The sequence below is a fragment of the Nanorana parkeri genome, unplaced genomic scaffold (genome assembly GCF_000935625.1).
Source record: "Nanorana parkeri isolate BGI_ZX_2015 unplaced genomic scaffold, ASM93562v1 scaffold458, whole genome shotgun sequence".
Classification (NCBI taxonomy): domain Eukaryota; kingdom Metazoa; phylum Chordata; class Amphibia; order Anura; family Dicroglossidae; genus Nanorana; species Nanorana parkeri.
Genome location: NW_017306726.1, coordinates 250,543 through 270,682, shown reverse-complemented (window position 1 = coordinate 270,682; position 20,140 = coordinate 250,543). Strand labels below are relative to the sequence as shown.

Genomic DNA, 20,140 nt, shown 5'->3' with positions numbered 1-20,140 from the left:
AGCTTGGAAAAACATTTACAGCACAGGACTTTTAATTTAAAGAAATCGTGTTTATTGGTATTCTGCTATTTAAAAAATCTACGGGGTATTGACAGGCTAAATTCCCTCCACCTTTGTGCTGGAAGGAGTCCAAGCTTTGCAAGAAGAATAGACTTCGTGTGTTAAAATATAACTTCTACTTGTTTTTTGGAAGCAGTGTACTGAAAATAAATTACCTGTGTGTCAAGCACTGTCTAGCATCCACACTCATTATAACACTTTAACCCTACATCACAGATCCTGTCTGGGTTTACACAGCCTTGTATTTGCCCTCCATGTCATCTAACTTGCACAGCATATACACGGGAGCTGTACATTAAAAGATAACATTATAAATAAAATAAACTCTAATCCAACATGAAGTAGCCCCGGGCTGTCTTGCAAAAGTACCATTGCACTGCATGTAAAGTAGAGAGTCTCACCCACTACTGATCTCCTGATCCCATAAGTAGTGCTGGTCTCGGTGTTATCCCAACAAATAGGTTGCACTGCTGGTGAGGTCACTCTCAAATAGCTGAATTCAATAAGACAATATGCAGAGTACACGCCACAGTCCCTCCCCACCTCCCCTCTAACACATTTCACCCAACAACAGACTTAGAGCATACCTCCCACCTTTCCCAGAGAGGAAACAGGGACACCTTCCAGCACAATGTATTTAGGCAAATGTTTTTTTCTGTACATTTATCATTTACCATGTACACTTGTATGCTTTCTGTACCTTTATGACTAAGGGCTATTGCTCATGGGCACCAGCCCCCATCTCCACGGAGCTCTAGGGGCAGCATAAAACCTCACATAAATGCTTGTGTGTTAATGCTATGTACTAGACATTGCGAATTACATTTAGAGATCGGTACCTTCGCTTCCTGGTGAGGCATTCCCCAACATGCCCAGCCACGCTCCAGAATGCCGGAGCTCCACCCATACCCCGCCGAAGCCCCACCCCCGTCCCGAGGAAGCCCCGGCTAGTATGAAGGAGGGAGGAGGAAGGGAGGAGACAGGGAGGAGCCTCCCTGTCCCTCATTTGCATGTCACTGCTGAGGCATCGAGATCGATGGCCTCAGTGGTTTTTTTTTTGATTGGACAGCTTGGACCAATGGAAGTATGCCATTGGTTCAAACCATCCACAGAGCTCACGCCTCTAATAAAGAGTAGAGGCTGTGACAGCTCTTGCCTCACTAGTTAGGTTACACAAGCAGTGGGGAAACCCGCTGCTGTGTAACCTAACTACCTGTCAAAAGCCGGATGCAGCTCCATCCATGGCAGGTTACACAGCAGGGAGGCTTTCCCTGCTGTGTAACCTGTTACAAGCTGATCAGATTTGAAGCTGACAGCTTTTTCCTCCATAATACTGGGTGAGGCTCTGCCTCACGTGCCTCCCCTGACCGCACGTCCATTTTAGAGATCCTCCAGGGTCTGATATTTCTGTGCTGATTTGATCATGTAATACTCTACTTTGGCTGTGGTAAAGCAACAAATCCCATCATGCATCTGCCTCTGGGAGTCATGGCTGTGGCTGTCAAAGTCTTGCAATGCCTAATGGGATTTGTAGTTCCACAGCAACTGGAGGGTCAGAGTTTGCCTACCCCTGCTCTACTTGCACAGCACATCTGTGCCTCCACTGGCGGCCATCAGTCCTGTAGCCTTTTTACATGACTTTTGCATTATGTCCCTTAACACTCCCTTTAGTTAGATATAAAGGGTGCTGATCGCCCATGGCAGCCAGAAAAATGCGACAAAGTGGATGGACAGAACCATGAAAATAGAGAAAGAAAAGTCGCCCTAAATTAAAAACAAAGAATGTTCGAGCACAAAATATTATGAATACAAACTTCCTTTTTTAATTCAGTCTCATGCAAATGTAATAATATAAATTAAATTACAAAGTAATTTTAAATGTGACAGCAACTTTACGCTCCTCTATACAAGTCGTACATTGTAAATTTTTTTTTTTCAGGCCACCACTCAAACGCCGAAAGGAATTTTGCTTGCGTTATGAGCTGAAGTATCTGATTAGGAAAATTCATATTTTTTATTATTAACAATGGCAATTATTTGAATTTTAATATATATTCAAAATAGTGAAAGATTTGCAGTAGATAACACAGACTTTAATTAGGTACATTAGAGTCAGCTGAAAATTATCAAAATGGATAGGAACAAAAGACTTCTTTGAAAGGCAATCTCGTGGGTGACAGGAGAGCTGAAATCACAACATCAATCAGATCCACCTACTTAAAAGGCCTACGGAACAGAGTCTCAGTGCTGGGCTTCCCACATAGCCGCTTGCCAAGCAGGACTCGAAATATCCTACTTTCACACAGGATATATGCTGCAGAGGAATAGAATTAGATGTCGGTATATGATAAGATGTGGCCTGATGCTTCAGAGTAAAAGGAAATCTGTCACAAAGCACAACACCGGCAATGATCTGATAGAAGCAGCCACTCTCCGGCTCCGGAGTACTGTACACTAGTTCTGTTCAGTATGCGGGCCATGAGTCATGGATTCCAGCAGTACTGGAAATGGTATGAAAATCCAGCATTAAAGTGAAACAAAATTTTATAGCAGGTAGAAGGGACCTTGCATGTCCCTTGTGCCAAAACACTCTATCCACTTGCAACTCCCAATTTTTGTTTTGCATGCGTGGTGCAGTCTACCAAGATTTGAAGCAGGTGTCCATTAACCACTTGAGCCCCCAATGCCATTCTAAAATAGTGCTGCGGTAGTGTCTGTTCTCTCCAGTGCCATTTTAAAACAGCTGCCCATCTCAGTGGCTCCAGTGGACCCCTGCCAGGACTAGCACTGGAAGTGTGGGCTCTCACTGTTTACGTTGTGATTGACGTACTGGATAATAGAAGCTGGGGCAGAGCTGTTACAGCTCTGTCCAGCACCTCCCTGCAGCAATAGCTTACTGAACATTCACATTCAGCTACATTACATAAAGGTACTGCTGTGGTCCCCGTGGCTCCAGTGGGCCCCTGCCGGGACTAGCACTGGAAGTGCGGGGTGGCTCTGTTTACATCAGGAGTGACGTAATGGATAATAGAGGCTGGGACAGAGCTGTTACAGCTCTGTCCAGCACCTCCCTGCAGCAATAGCTTACTGCACATTCACATTCAGCTACATTACATAAAGGTACTGCTGTGGCTCCAGTGGGCCCCTGCCAGGACTAGCACTGGAAGTGTGGGTTGTCTCTGTTTACATCAGGAGTGACGTAATGGAGTATGGGGGCTGGGGAAGAGCTGTTACAGCTCTGTTTAGCATCTCACTGCAGCAAAAGATCACTGTATGCTCAGATTTTGCTAGATTACATCAAATCACACTAATGTAACATCATTTTAAATTGTTACGTTGGGAAAATTACAGGATTTTTTTTTTTTTTGTAATTTGTTTTACTATATATTCCCAATGAAAATCAAGGAAATAATAATAATAATAAAAAGTATCCGAATTTGCTACCATCCCATCCTTCCCCAAACGCTCTGGGACTCAGGGGCATTCATGAAAAAGGCCCAGAGACTCAAGTGGTTAAGAGGAGTTACATCATGAATGTTCATCCAATGGGTGAAGAGACAAGATAATAACAGGAGTGAGCAGAGAGATGACCTCCCAGTCTCCTGCTTCTCTTTCACTGTCCCGTCAGAATGCCTGGGGTGGAGAGATTACACTGCTGCTTTTCTAACTGTAACAGACATAGTGGTGTCATGCTCCTTGACCTCCTTCTTGAGTGACAGGGCTGTTTAAAATCTCAGGATTGGATAGACATAAATACAGAATATGCTAATTAGAGGAGAGAACAGAGTGAGCAGAAGGAGGACCTTGCCAATATTATGCTTCTCTTTAATGTCCAATCAGCATTCTAGGGATGGGGAGATGACACTACTGTATTCTGTAACAGATAAGGTGGTGCAATCCTCCTTGCTGTGCAGTGACAATCTTAGGAATGGATAGACTTAAATACAGATCATGCTGATGTAAGAACAGAGAACAAAGAGCACAGAGATGACCTCACCAATCTCCTCCTTCTTTTTCACTGTCCAATCAGCAGGCTAGGGTTGGAGAGATAACACTACTGTATTCCTAGCTCTAACATAGTGGTGTCATCCTCCTTGTTCTCCTTCTTGAGTGACAGGGCTGTTTAAATCTCAGGACTGCATAGACAGAAATACAAATCCTTTGGCAGGTAAAGCAGCTTCCTCATATGTATTCTATCTGTGTGTTTAACTGTTTGCCTGGAGTTCACCTTTAAAGTGGGCCAAGCACAGACAACAAAGCATCCCGGACGTCTGGTTTACGGGACTTAATTTCCATGCCAGTAGCCCTCCCAACTTCACAATTGTGAAAACAGATTCTATTTAGAAATCAAAAGAGCTCTGCCCTCAGACACCACAGGACGGCTTTTGTTAAGAACGGCGTTCTTCTTTAGACGCAGTCGCTATTTGTACTTTAATCTTCGGGGACATTCCCCCTTCATCGGCTGTCTATGCCCATAAAGCAAACGTCTGAAACTGCGTTAAATCTGCCGCATCTTTCATGAAAAAGAAAAATCCTGATCATAATCATCACATTCCATCGCCTTCATTAGCATTTTTCAGCAGAGGGTTTAACATCTCCCATAAAACCGAATTTTACAAATGCCATCTCTAAATCTGACACAAGCAAACAAAGCGCTTTTAATAACCGGACCATGTTTTATGTTGAATCATTTATCCTCTGAAATAAATCTTTACAGAGCAAAGCTATTATCTTCCTATAAAGCAAATAGCAGCTATTAATTTATATATCTCTAGTGCTCAAACAGACAGGTAGACGGAAACAAGAAAAAAAAATCTCTTTATAGATACTGTTTGTGTTCTCTACAATTCATGTTTAAAACCCGCTAAAAAGTAAATTTTATCGGATTGGAGTCCATTAAAATGGCATTTCAATCTGTCGCGAATGTTTTACTGTAACCCATTTGCTAAGGTTAAAAAGATGTTCTAATTGAAATCTGTGATCCAAAGTACTGCAGGAGAATTTAGCATAATAGAGCACTAAAATTTCTTATTTCTTCATGTTAATGCTTCATTTTACTTTTGATAAAGGAAGGGCGGGTGCTCCTTAAAGATGAACTCCAGGATGTATTCAAATGAACCCTTGCAGTGGGGCTACCCCAGCACTCAGTGGCATAATTATAGGCCTAGCAGTCCAGGCAGCTTCTATGGGGCCTGGGGGGTCCCATAGGAGGCTTTTGAGGCTAATTAAACATAGAACATGTGAAGATAATACAGTACTGTATCATTACAGTGACATTAAACCCTCAGATTTTTTTAACATAAAACAATACTGTAATGTGTGCCTTACTGTAATCCATGGTTGTTTCCCTTCTCTTTGCTGCTCTTCCTTTTAAATCTGTATCTGTTCTCATGCTGGGCAGAACTTCTGTTTTGCAGCAGACTGCCTTGTCTCTGGAATGGATACATGGTGTCTGTGTGAAGGTTCACAACCTGAGCCAGCACTACAGGAAGAGGCACTCAGCTGCAAAGGGAAGTTCTCCCCAAGCATGAGAAGACATGAGGATTTAAAAGGAAGAGCTGCAAAGAGAAGGGAAACAACCATGGATTACAGTAAGGCACACATTACAATATTGGTTTATGTTAAAAAAATCTGAGGGTTTAATGCCACTTTAAGGGCTGGTTCACACCAAGCGCGTTCCAGGAGGAGAGCAGAGCAGTTGCAGAACGGATCAAAACTGCATCCAATGTATTTGAATCGTATTTTTGGCTCTTGTTCACACCGCAGCGCTCAGTTCCAGAGCATGTAAAAAAACTGCAGCAAGCCCTATTTTTCCTGCTCTGGAACACATGCAAACGCATAAAAAACGCATGAAAACGCCCTGGAACGCACTGAAAGCCAATTTTAGGCTAAACTAATTCATTTTTCTCACAATAACGGCCCGGAACGCATCAAAAACGCGGCACTGCGTGTGCAGAAACTCATGCAGATCTGGTCTGCATTTAGTGTGAACAAGTCCCAAAGGTTGGAGTTAAAGTCTGCAGTGTAGAGACAACTTCAGATGCACACAATGAGTCTTTGGGATCCTGGCATCACTACTCACAGCTCAAAGAGAGGGGGACCCCCATCACATTTGTGCTATGGGCCCTGTGATCAGTAGTTACGGCCCTGCACACACTGCAAGGGTTAAGTCCTAATTTAAGTGGACCTTTAACCCTTTGACTAAGAATCACATCAGCAAATAGCTCTGCATGCTTATATGAAATCATCATTAGCTAAACAAACATATTTTTTTCTTACTTACAATTTCTTTTTTTTCGCTTCCTTGTCCACTTTGGCACAAATGATGTAATTGTGCCCAAGCATTGCATTCTGGGAAGGTTGCATCAGCTGAGCATCGCTGGGAAATCTCATCTGTAATGCCACGAGATCTCAGGGAAAGGCATTTTTCTCCTTCCCTGAGAGAATGTGCATGGTCACATGTCTTGGTCACATGTGCCAGAGTTCCGGGAAGTAAAGGGAGATCTAGTTACCTTGCTTTAGTTAAAATGGCCACTCTCAGAAGAATGGAAAGGAAAAGAGAAATAAGGTATGCAAAAAATAAACAGCCGGCAATTATCTAGAAGTATCTGTATGTAGATTGACATTACTAAACATTTTTAAAGGTTCCTTTGTTGTTATATTGAAGATATGGTTAAAGTTCGTCTTTAAGAAGATATGATCATCCGGTCCTCAGTCCTGCGGCAGTGACCGCTCACCTCTCTCCTCCCTCCCTGCTCCAGCTGTGGTATGTCTTCACGTCTTATAGACCTGTATTAGATGTGATGATGTCATGGGTCCTTAGACTGCCGGAGCCAGGAGAGAAGAGGCTGCGGGCAGCAGTCTGGCAGCCAAACAGGACCGGGTAAGTATATTCTGTTTAAACAGCCCCGATGCTGGCGACGTACACTGTACGTCGTCAGTCACGAAGGGGCCCCTAGACAAAATGAGCATTTAACCCTCTTAGGCCCCACTGCAAGTGTGAATTTTAATAAACCCCGGAGTTCTTCTTTAACCAATTACAATAGGGAGAATTGATCAAAACTGGAGCAGACAGAATCTGCAGCAGTTGCCCGTGTCAACCAATCAGCATCTCTCTTCAGTTTGTTCAGTTAAAGTGACATTAAAGTCAAAGATATTTTTCCCTCACCCCAATGTTAATTAAAGCACTTACCCTAAATGATGTTTCTTAATCCGATCTTCTTTCCTGCCCTTTTCATCTGTCCCTCCAGCGGTGCTGCGGGTCTCTGATCCAGTGCTGACTCCTCTGTCCTTGCTGGCACTTCCTGTCCCACGGTGACTGCATGCGGCTGCAAGCGTCCATATACTTACCTTGTGTCTCTTCTCGTCTCCCGGCCGAAAATGTGAACTGCGCATGCGCCCGCCCCAAGATGCTTTGCGGCTGCCCGCAAATTTTCACATTTTCGGACGGGAGTGTGCGGCTGATACACAGGTAAGTTTAAACCTCTTTTAAAGTGTTTTTTTTTTTTTAAACACTTTTTGCATATATCTACTGCTTGCTAGCAGTAGATATATGTAAAATCACCGGAGGGTTTAATAACCCTTTAAGCTTTGACCAAAAAAGAGAGAAGCTAATTGGCTGCCATGGGCAACTGCCCCAGATTCCGTCTGCTCCAGTTTAGATCAAGTCCCCCCAATGTATTAATGACTTGGCTTTATTTTCCTATTTGCTTCAGCAGACTCTTGAAGAAACCTTCAAGTACAAATTCTGTTCGCTGCTATGGAGGAAACCGACACAAAGAAACGCTGTGTTGATACAAGAATTCTGCAGATAACCACAGACAGACAGTGTCTACAAATTCTCCGTGACATAGATACAATTTTGATTCAGTTATTCATTTCTCATGGAGACAATGGTTACTTAAACATTTGTTGCCGCAAACAACCACTGTAAATCTCTGTTAGAGCGTATCTAAACCCAAGACCAAAAATGTAATATTTTGCAGCTTACCACTCCTTAGAGGCAGCGACTGCTTTCATTTTATTCTTTTTTTAAGCCCAAACTTATTTTTTTTTTAGTTCTGGAGACAGTAAACATTGCCAGCTATTTTCCCATCTGTGTCCCATTGGGAAGATTTCACTTCACTTCATGTCTGATAGCTGCAACAGGAGGTGAGAGGAAATACCTCCCAACAGTGGGAGATCCCTGGAGGTCAGCAGGGCCCTCAGAACTAGTATCGCTATTGGGGAATTTCCCATCTTTTCTTGTTCTGGTGACAACCCCTTTGGGAATTTCTTTCACTTTTAGTGATTTAGCACTCTATGCAGAACTAGAACATATACAGTGTATACATATATATTTTAAGATTTCATTCCTGATCCTGCCAGTAACACATTGTCCTGTCCTGGGGTGACAATGCTCACTTATTGTGTGGTATCTAAGGAGGAGCAGCGTAGTCACCCTAGGACAGGAAGTGTTAAATAAAGTGACATTTTGCCCCTACAAAATGCACACCAGCCTGTGCGTGTTATAAAGAACATAACGGGAGCAGGCTGGTGTGAATGGGCTCTCAACCCCCTCAAGACTAGCCATCAGGCCTGTCCCCTTAATGAGGCAACCTGAGGCTATTGCCTCAGGCGGCATCTCTTTGGGTCACGAGGGGGAGTATCAGGCAGAATGCCATGGGCACTCTGCTGCACAATGTTTGCAGCGTGCCAGCTGCCCCTTTTCTGGCCAGAGCATCCGAGGTTGCTAAGAACCAGGCCGGGAGATGTGCAAGGACCATACACATCTGTCCGCTCAGTGTCTCATCCATCTCTTGGCAAACAACTACCCCTGGCCTCAGGCTTAAAAAATACTAGGGACTCCCCTGCCAGCCATTGTATTGAAACAGCCAGTCAAGGGGCCTACTGCTCTGCGAGATTGTTTTAAAGCATCCTCTCAGCAATGTGCATCACTGATCGTGCTGCCATTACACAGTGCAGATCACAGGCAAAAAGCACAGTGTGGCCCTGTGCCTTGTGATTGCCGTGAACCAATCACAATGATTGTTTACTTAAGTGTAAACACAAAAGTAAACAAAACCCTTCCCTTCGGCCCCTGCAGCTGACTCCACCTTCCAGACACTGTGACACAGATAGCAACACAATGCTCACAGTGACCACCAAGCCGATATTAGGGAGAGACACCTAATTGTTGTACATTTTCAATGTGTATTGCAATGCATTTTTTTGGATGTCAATGTGTGTTATAATGCACAGCAACTTGCATTGACACGCACCATGTTGCAGTTGCGACTTGCACCAAGATGTGCGTTGATGTGCATGCATTGAAATGTGTTTTGATGAGTTTCCATTGATTGTAATGGCAAGCACATCAATATTTATATAAAATAAATCAAGGCAACTGGACTTGCTGTATTTTTCTTGAAGACGTTTCGCTGGCCATCCTACTACTCTATGAATAGAGAAAGCCAGTCGAATGACCAGCAAAATGTCTTCAAGAAAAATACAAGTCCAGTTGCCTTGATTTATTTTTTACAGATATACTATGACCTGGATGAATGAGACACAAACACATCAAGCAAAAATGCAAATATGTGAATCTGGTTAGGTTAGGACTGAAAAGTTTATGTTAGGGTGTTGGTTTAGGTCAGGGGTGGGCAATTTCGGCCCTCCAGCTGTTGTGGGACTACAAGTCCCATTAGGCATTGGACTGGAGTTGCCCACCCCTGGTTTAGGTAAAGTGTTACGGTTCAGGCATGGCAAAGATTAGGGATCTACTCATAAACAATATTCAAACGAAACCTATCGCACTCCTGACCGAATAAAAACCCTTGGGAGTTGGGTGAGTGCAAAGAGTGACTAAGAATGCCTCCGTGAATCAAGAAATTAATGTAGAAAAGGTCACTCGCACTCCAGATTAATTTTCAGTCAATGTTTATTGACCTCTCATCTTGTCACATTGTCAATCAACGCTTTGGAACCATCAAGTTCCGTCTTCAGGCAAACAACAGTTCCGTCTTCATAAACAATACACCATTTTCCTGGGAATCTCTGTGAACGTTTGTACTATGCCAATGGAGGCAAAAATTAACATTCTTAATATATTTTCTTTTCAGGTCAAATGTAATGTAATGTAATACAGCTAGCTGGCCACTAGATGTAGATGAAGAACACAGGGAATAAATTTTTTATGCTCCTCAGCTCCATCTAGTGACCATAATGTGGTATTACATTACACTCAACCTGAAAAGAAAGAAAGAACATTTGTTTTTGCCTCTATTCACACAGAAGAAACATCCACAGAGTTAGCAGATAGCGGACTACTGCCAGTGTAGAGCCGCACAGCAGCTGGGAGGAATCCCAGCAATATTGTTAGGATCCACCCAGCTGCCTGATTGACAGCTGGTTCTGCTTCTCTAGAGCCAGAGCCAGCTGTGCCCGCCCCCTTCCATTTGTCTCTCTAATGATCTCTGGAGGAACAGAGAAGGAAGGGGAAATGCCTGTGTGGGGTATGATTAACATCCATTGGTTTCTGCAGGGGGAAGCCGTGAGCTGAGTGATCAGCGGTTCATGATCACTCAGCTTTCGTTACATAGTAACATAGTTAGTCAGGTTGAAAAAAGAAGCCACAAGTCCATCTTTATATAGAGCAGGCATGTGACACTTGCAGTGACCTACACAGGCAATAAGTATCGGGAAGAGTGCATTCCAGCCCGATTCCGATTCCAGCCCAATTGTGCCTGCGGTCCGGTGCGGTCAAAATAGTGCTCGCAGCATTTTGACCGCACCAGACCGCAGGCAAAATGCGCCCTGCGATCCCGTACATGTGATCACATTGCGACCGAAGGGCGTGGCTATGGTGCCATTCAATTCAATGGCCCACCACGCCCCCTTCAGCCCCACGAAAAAGTGAGCCGGCTGCAATGCGATGCAGTGCGTTCCGGCCGGAATCGGGCCAGAACGCACTGCATATGGTGTGAACATACCCTTAGGGTGGCTTTGCTTTGTGGAGAAGCAATGGAGCCACCCTTGGACAGCAGCATTGTCATCCTGTGGAGAGGGTGGTGTTAGGTAAAAGCCTAAAATTCTGTAAAAACGATTGGGTCTACTTTTCAATGGTGCATCCCAAAACAAAAGCAGACATACATAAACATTCATTTTGCAGATATATTGCTGAGTTTTGAGTTTTGCCGGAAGATTTCCTTTCTCCAGTCATGAATAGATAATGTGCATACCGGACAATATGGTTGCCCTTGTGTCAGTGATCTATAGCAGAACAGCATACACTCCAGAGGATTATATAAAAAATGAATTGCATATATTTCTGCTTTAAATTTTTAAAAATCCTCTTATTTCTGACCAAAAACCATTCCCCCGGCTGACAAGCAATATCTCACCTACACATATTACTCACTAGCAGCTGGAATGCTGAGTCTTGGCTATTTGTCATCTGTAATATGCACCTCGGCTATACAATACCTAAATATCACCGCACAGTGAGAGAAGCAAGATAATCATATCTTCATTAATTTTAATGATTGTGAATGTAGATAGAAGTTTATCGAGGGACAGGGTTGAGGAAAGATGTAACAGATTTAACATCTGGTAGATTGTCAGACGGCAGAGAACTCCAGTTACAAGCAACTGTTAAAGTGTATGTCAATGAAAATGAGACAAAAAAAACATATGCAGTACATCTCTGCAATAGATGCTCATTCCCCATGTGCTATCCATTTAATGACCCCGCACATACAGAAAAAGACCTGATGATCTGCCAGAAATATACTTAGCATCTAATTCCTGTTGTGGGCTGACAACACACAGCATTTTTGTGGACTGAGTGGTGTCAGCCCTGCCCAGTTGTCTGTTGCTAAACTATTCAGACTTGCCCACTCTCCAAACCCCTACAGTAAGAACTAGGAGGGCTATTTACTGCCTTTGAGATAACACAGGAAGTGTGCACAGGACACTTTGACACGATCAACAGGCATTTTTATGCACTTCAAAAAGATATTACAAAAATACATTTACTTTGGGTATTCTTTTGGTAACAGAGAAAGTAAAAGAGGAAATACCAGAGGTCAAAGAGAGTTTGGGCTTTGCCCATACAGTGCAAAGCAACAGGTTCACTTTAATGGCGATCCACACAGCTGCTTAATCATCTTGTTTGACATTTCACAAAGCCAGTATAATGGAAAGGTAATGGTGAAAAAGAGAAAATTCTGAGTTTACCCAACCATTTTCGTCCTATAAATTCTTAATGGTCTCCATAACTGTGGGTGTGGCAAGGGTGTGGCCATTGCCTAAATATATAGTTAGTTAGTCAGACTAAATTTAATGCAAAGTGTTGTAAAAGATCAGAGGGCCCATGTCTAAGACTAAATTTGGTGCAAATGTCAGGGGGCCCATATCTAAGACTAAATTTGGTGCAATGTGTTGCAAAAGGTCAGAAGCTCTATACCTAAGACTACATTTGGTGCAATGTGTTGTAAAAGATCAGATGCTCCATACCAAAGACTAAATTCAGAGCGCAGTGGTAAATGCAGTTAAACGGGTGATAAACACAGAAGTGTAAATCCAGTGTAAAGTTGGCTACAGAGAGGGTCCCGCAACAACTCTCTCCCCCCCTCTCTCTCTCCCTCTGTCTGATTGGATTGCTCATAAAACAATGGCTGCCATTCTCACAGTTTAAGCTGAAGCCTATGATAAATTGATGCTCAATATCCTTCTAAAGCTTTGCTGGCAGCGGATGAGGGAACAGCCTGTTTTGCTGGTGTCCAGCTCATCTGTGGGCCCGTATCACTGAAACTTGGCAAAGAAGCTGTGCACCGGTCCCTCCACTTTCTATAACAGTGCTGCCAACATGTATTTTTCTTAATTTGTTGTATCAGTTTTACAACCCTTCCTATGACAATAATCTTCCAGTGGACTAAGTAATTTACAATGCTTCTGCCAGGGTAGCCGCCTCCGGGAGAGAGGAGGAAAAGGCCTGTTAGTTACTATGGAATGTAATAAAACCCAAATGAGATAAAATAGCTAAGCACTTCATGCTGCATTCCGAGCGCGGCCCCACACACAAGTATCTGGTGAAATTACAGGGAATGGAAGGCAATTTGCAGCGTAATATTGCTATGGTTATTTTATAAACCCGCTGCCTAGGAATATAGATTCCAGCAGAACACTTCTGCTTTCGCTAGCTAAAAACATGCACAGAAATTGTTAGAGCATCTGACACAGCCGCATCAAAATCCGAGCGAATCCCTTCCCTGGGATATGAGTCTTGGTTACGGTACATACACCAGCATTTATCAAACACTTAGGAAAGAACATCAGAAACCCAGTTTCACTCATAATGCACCTGTGTCCCTCAATGCAGCTAAATGCATTTACCTGCATTTCATCAAACGTACATTTTATTATGTGGTTTTAGATGATTTGCGTCTGATAAACCCTCATATGGACAAAGCACAAAGTCAATTAAATAAAGGCACTTCAAACACACTGCAGGCATGTTTAAAGTGGGTCTCATTGATATTCATTGTTCATATCTCCTCTTCACCGACACAAAAAAAAGACATGCTGCATAAAAAAAAAAAAGAGACAGCAACACAAATCAACAGCGCTAAATAACTGAGAACAGAATCAGCTTTTGCAGCATTTCATTGCACAACAAATAAAAGACAAATACAATATGTAGATTTCACTATAACATTTAGAACTCACACTCATGCCATTGGGAAACTAGGGTCTCCCTGGGGTTAATTGACTAAAGGTGTATAGGATGCTCACTGTGCAGCCAATGTTAGATTAGCAGAGTGAATAAGAGATGTTTAGCCAAAAAGCCAAACACTTTCTTTTTCATTTTGGATAGAGTAGGGGGAGGGTTAAACCACTGTCACTTTTTTGACTATTGGGTCTAACTTGGTAGATTTTCATTAACTTCCTGTTCTATAGACTCAACAGGAGGTGAGAAGATATCTTTTCAATGTGATGGAAATCCTTCTCTTAGATAGCTGCCACAGGAACCAGCGTCCCCATTGGAAGATTTCCCCTATATTCCTGTTCTGGTGGCAATTTTTGGATTTACCTTGACTTTCATTGGTGATCAGAACTATTAGAGAGAGTCTCGCTAATAGCGACACAGACAGAAATAAAAACTGGCATTGGTTCTAACCCATCACCACTCTATTCTAATCTGAAAAGAAAAAAGTTGTGCTTTTGCTTTTACAGGGTTATTCACAAAAAGGTGAAGAGTTTGGAGAAGGCGGGAGAAGTGAACAATCTAGGACAACATAGCTGAACTGGAAAGTGAGCCGAATTGGAGAATTGTTCCTAATAGTATAGGTGCATTTTCAGGTGCTTCATCACAAATGTGTGACCCCACAGACTTCAAATATAGCGCAGGAAAAACACATGTAACATGCATTTTTGTGTACTGCAAAATGGTACACCAGCCTCCAAGCAACGTCTACTTTGTTTGACTTTTATTGGCCAAACAGAAAAAATGCAAAATGCATGAAAACAGACTAAAACATGCATCAAAAACACACAAAGAAACACATGAAAATGAAGTGCAGAGGTATGAGCCTAGTCCAAAGTATATGTCCAGCCATAACCTTTTTATTCAGTTTTGGATAGTGTGGGGGAGGCTTAGAACTAGGAAGCTTTAGAACTGGGAGGCTTTAGAACTAGGGATGCACCGAAATTTCGGCCACCGAAACATTTTGGCAGAAAATGATACTTTGGGCAAAATGCGGAAAGTACCATAACTGCCAAAAAATTATGTGCATCCCTAACTTCTTCCCTCTCTGTTGGACGACAGTCTGTGTCCTGTCTGATCCCTGCTGCTCTCCTCTGCCCCTGTTGGCAGAGGCAGCAGGCATCCATGGAGTCCAGCAGGGAGGAGAGAAGGTTTCAGGAGGACAGCTCAGGATCCCGAGCGGGTGCAGGGCAGGGCAGAGACAGCTGAGCTCTCCTCCCACGCTGCCCTGCTCAGCCTGTGACAGCAAGTCAGGATGGAGAGTGAAGTACAAACATTCAGCAAACAGGTGATTGCTGAGTTTTTCTAAATAACTGTGGGCATAGTATGCTTCCTGTGTCCCCAGATATGAATGAACAGGAAGTGCTCTACATCCCTTCCTGTTCATTCATGATTGTGGACATAGTAACTCATACTGTACCCACAGTTTATGAATGGACAGGAGCAGACCCCTGATATTCCCCCAAAGCCCCTGACAGTAAAGTAAAAAAAATTAAATAAAAAATGTTTAAAATAATTTTTAAAAATGTAAAAAGGTTGGGGGGAAAAATCCTTTTCGGTTTCAGTTTCAGCCTGACAATTTTTTTATTTTCAGATTTGGTCTACAAAAATTCAATTTCTGTGTATCTCTACTAAGAACCCATGTTAGGTTTTCACTACTATCTGGGGTTTCTGTGTATTGCTAAATTATTAATAACCTTCACTAATGGCAGAAATAGAATTCACAGAGCAACATCTTGGAACTTGAGAGCGAGACCTAAGACTGCTATTTTTGTAACCTGTCATCTGTTATCAGTTAAATAAATGTTATGTTTCATTAATTCATTGTGTGTGTGTTATTCATTGGTACCATGTCAAGAGACTTAAAGCAAAGGTACCATGCAAATGAACTTAAAGTGAAACAATGGAAAATCAAAAATTATATAAATTATGCAGTCTATCACTAGCATTAAAACAGCAGTCTGTTTTTCTGAGTAGCCACTGTAGCATGGGTAAAACCAGAGCAAGGAGGCCGAGGAACAGAAATCTGATATGCCCAAAGTGCCAAATGTGAAGAGGCCTGTTGCTTTGCAATAAAGCAAAGATCAGAGGAACTGTTAGGAGAGCAAGGCTTGCCCTGCACTCTGCTGCAGCCATCACTCTGTCTTTTCTCCAGCTTCTGGAGCCTGCCTGACACACACCCCTACACGCAGGGGTGTATCTACTGCAAGGCAAACTAGGCATTTGCTTGGGGCAGCCCTTTCCAGGGGGCGGCAGAAAATGCCACCCCAAACCAATGAGGCGGACAGAGCCAGACTTGCCGTTAGGCATACTGGGCACTTGCCCCATGGTCCGAGGCTGGGCGCCACAGAATCAGGCAGTGGCGGCTGCCAAATGAGGCAAACTAGGCGGCCGCAAGGCCATAAGAGCGGCTGCCTAATTAGAGAGCTGCCCAGTGGAGGCGCGGGTCCAGTGAGATGCGGTCCAGCGGGCTTTGTACAGGAGGTGGAAAAGAAGCAGCAGGCAGGGGCTGGCCATAGCATGTGATTTGATCATGGGATGTCCCAGAAGCAGGCTAAGGACTGCAATGTATCCTGTTGGTACTGATGGCACTTCGAGCTGCAGGTAAGAGGAGCAGCACATGTATGCAGGAAAAGGGACTATGAACAGTCCTCCTGAGACCCTGCACAGCCCACCATAGTCCCCACACAGCCCACCATAAACCCTGCACAGCCCATCTGAGACCCCGTACAGCTCTCCTGAGACCCCCGTGTGCGCTAAATGTCTTAACAGGAAGGGGTGGGGCAAATTTAGATTGAGGGGGTGCCCGAGTTTAGTCTTGCCTAGGGCAGCACAAAACCAAAATACACCACTGCCTCCACGCCTCCACAGACAGTGTTCTGTTGGCTAGGCAGTGATCAGCTCAAGCTGACCTTCCTCCTCATATCTGATCGGCTGCAGCTCCCTAGCACTCTATTTGAGCATCACAAGTCCAGGGGCGTTTTTCTACCTAGCTCCTGACTCATGTCCTGTTGCCTTGCCTTGCTTGTTTCTACTGTTACTGACCCTTGTTTTGGATATGGATTCTCTCTCTGAATGCTGCCTGCCCTGACCCTTGCTTGGATAATGGATCACTCTCTTGAACGCCTCATGCCCTGACCTTCTGAAACAAACCACCAGACTTCTTATCTGTATACAGACTTCCTACATTCTCAGGATAATTGGTCCCATTATTGGAACTCTCCCTCTGAGTTGCCTTGACTTATTTTTTTACGCATACAGTTTGATACAGTTTACAAGGAAGTCGAATGAAAGTCAGAAGCACCTATGCAAGAACTCAAATGGAATTCAGAAGCGTTTTGCATAGACCTGAAAGCACAGCTGCATTCTTCATCTACACAAGCCATTATTCTAAATTTCATGCCATCCATTGCAGACAGATTAACCAAACTTTTCACAGTTGCAACTGGTCAAGTAAACCAGGAAACAAAAGGAGCATGCATTTGTGTAGGCTCCATTTCAGATCCATTAAAAAAAATAATAGGATTTATTGAGTGAGAGAGCCAGGTGCAGAAGATGAGTTGCAGGGAGAAAATGATATCCGTTCAGCAGGTTACTGAGTTCAAATGCAAAATTTTCATGTCTGACTGGAGTTTAACGTCCAACAAAGCTATGAATTCCATCCAAAAACGTATTATATTTGTCTAAGATGAAGTGTATAACTTTCATCACACCCTCCAATGGTCCATCCAGTTCTAAACAAGAAAGATGGATATCAGGTCATTTTTAGCAGCCTCTACTTATCACCGGTTTTGCAATTTCCATGACAACCACTAAGACTCAGCGGAAAATGAAGCTTCACTTTCAAAGCCCTGCAGATAGTAAAGAAGTGGTAACTGGAGACACATTATTTTACTATAAAACCATCAAATTTCCATTTCCTCAAAATCAAATGATTTTAATGTCCCAAAACACTGATTTTTCAGAGCCACCGGAGACTCGAAATGAGGGTCAGGTCGGAAAGCCAATTTAAATGAAAGTAACCCATGAATAAATGATGTCTGTTAATTCCCAGCACTAAGATTTATATTTAATTAACAATAATACTGGATGATGGGTAAAAGGAAGAAGAGAAACAAAAGAGGATAATTAAATCTTCATGGCATTTTTTAGCTCCCTGAGCAATGGGACCAAAGGAGACTTCACTTACCATTAAAGTGGAAAGCTCAGACCGTAGAAATTCACAGTCGCTGATGCCATACAAATAACCAAGCACAACAATGTTCCAATTTTGTACAAAATTCAGTGACTTGTCTTCTGTAGATTGGTACATGAAGTTTGAGCTGAAAAAGAGGGAATTTGACAATCTAAGGTTTGAATAAATAAAATAAAACCTCAATGTATAAATAGCATAAGAGCAACAGCAATATACAAAAAAAAGTGTAAATTACAATTTCATAATATCATACAAATGTTCACATACTCAAGCAGAATTGTAATCAAAATCAGACCTCAGTTACCCTGCTTGCCAAAAGGTAACAAAAGGCTTGAAAAAAACCTCTTTGGCTGTAGAAACCCTTGCTCCCAGATTCAGTTTGACCGGATAGGCATTTGGTCCTGTGATCTCTACTATACATAGGAAGGAAGGTATCAGATTTGCTTCTTAACTTCAGCAGAGATCATGGTAATAAATGCCTTGACTACTGGAAATCTTTCATTTAAATATATTATTTAATAGCCACAAATATAAAAAATCTATGTTATGTGCACCACATGCTTTTGCAAGCCAAGACCAATACCTTTTAATAGTAGATCTGACATTATCTCTGTGTGGCACATACCATGTGCACAGAGCAGAGCTATAGGAGGGACCCTACAGGACCACCCAGTACAGACTGCCTGCCAAAAAACTACAAGGAGGCGGATACAAGACTAGTCATCCTGCACAAGGAAAGAGTTACTGTCTTTATTACAGGAAGTTCTTGCACAGAAGCAAAGTACAGGAGTTGTTTCATGTCGGATTACTGCACAGATCTGGAAAAAATACACAATGGACACCAACATTCAGGTAAGAATACACGTCTATTTATTTTTTAGGCATTATTTGTTTCATCTGAATTTCTGTTTTAAAAATATGGGATCCCGTCATGATAGAATTATGAGAGTTGCCGTTCTCTGCCTTTTTGTAAGAGCGCAAGCTACTTTTAATTTCTGTTTTACCACTACTGGGTTCCTGGTACAAATCAAGTATTTTTGAAGTCGGACCTCCCGGCAGGCTTTTTAATTGTTATGTAAGGAAACAATGATGAGCATACCATCCGCATGAAAAGTGAACAATGTTAGTTTCAATATTTATTTTCTGACAGGCCCCCTACAGCAATTTTTTAGTAAATGCATTTATAGGCTATAAGGTATATTTTACATAATCGTGGGTAACTCCTTAAAGTGTCACACTCTTATTTATGGTGTGTTCACTTTAAAAACTGCTTTCCTGGATCATTGTTAAGCATCACGAATTTTGTATGAACATGACGTTATTGGTGTTTATATTACATCTAAAATATTCATGCTGTAATAAAATTTGGCCCGAAGCAACGAGACTGTGTAGCTATGTTCCAGGACTTGTTTATTAAAACTATTTAGCAAAATGCACTTCATACTCTAAATGCTTCCCATTCTGTTGTTCTCTCTTAAAACTGAATATGACAATGAAAGCTGAAATGACACAGGAAGTCACATGATCGACTTGTCCAGGGGGGAAATAAGCTGTAACAGCATTTTCTTGCTTCCGTTTTAAACAAATTATTATTATCCAGGACACTTGTCCAGAAAACCAGACATAGATGAAAGCATTGATTAGGAAGTGTGTCCCAGCTTAGTAAATAATAAAGAAAAGACAATGATCTGTGTGTTATTCCTCTTCATACAGAAGTAATTATAAATTCCTATCAGGATCATTCCTACTAGAATTTTGTCTCACGTGATGTCTTTTAGGGGCAACATAAGTCAAGGTTCCCACGAAGCCTTATGGCCTTCAACTTGCTGATGGCCATACTGGCAGAAGCAGTCATGACCAGGAAGGAGGCATAATCCAGTAGGGTGTGTTGCCTACACAGTGCGCTACCTGTTTTACAAGTATTGCCTTGGTCAATACTGACCTTAGAATGCTCGTAAATCTTTTGAGTGCATTTAATTACATGGTACTCAAAGATTACATGTTAAGTTAAAAATAGTGGCGAACACTTTGCATCTCAGTCTGATACGTAACTATAAGTGACTTAATCTGTCGGCAAGCTATACAGGTCTGGACCTGAGGTGACAGGCCTGCCGGGAGTGGCCTAAATGTTATAGAGCTGC

At 42.5% G+C, this 20,140-nt stretch overlaps 1 protein-coding gene across 2 annotated transcripts in view; it reads right to left on the bottom strand.

The window, feature by feature from the left end:
• The window catches only part of ELFN1 (extracellular leucine rich repeat and fibronectin type III domain containing 1), a 102,776-nt gene extending 84,654 nt beyond the window's left edge, over positions 1 to 18,122 (bottom strand). For both annotated transcript variants that reach the window (XM_018560489.1, XM_018560490.1), the window contains exon 1: positions 17,994 to 18,122. The gene's annotated coding sequence lies outside the window, so the exon portion shown is untranslated. The remainder of the gene's footprint in view (positions 1 to 17,993) is intronic.
• Between the last annotated feature and the right edge of the window lie 2,018 nt (positions 18,123 to 20,140).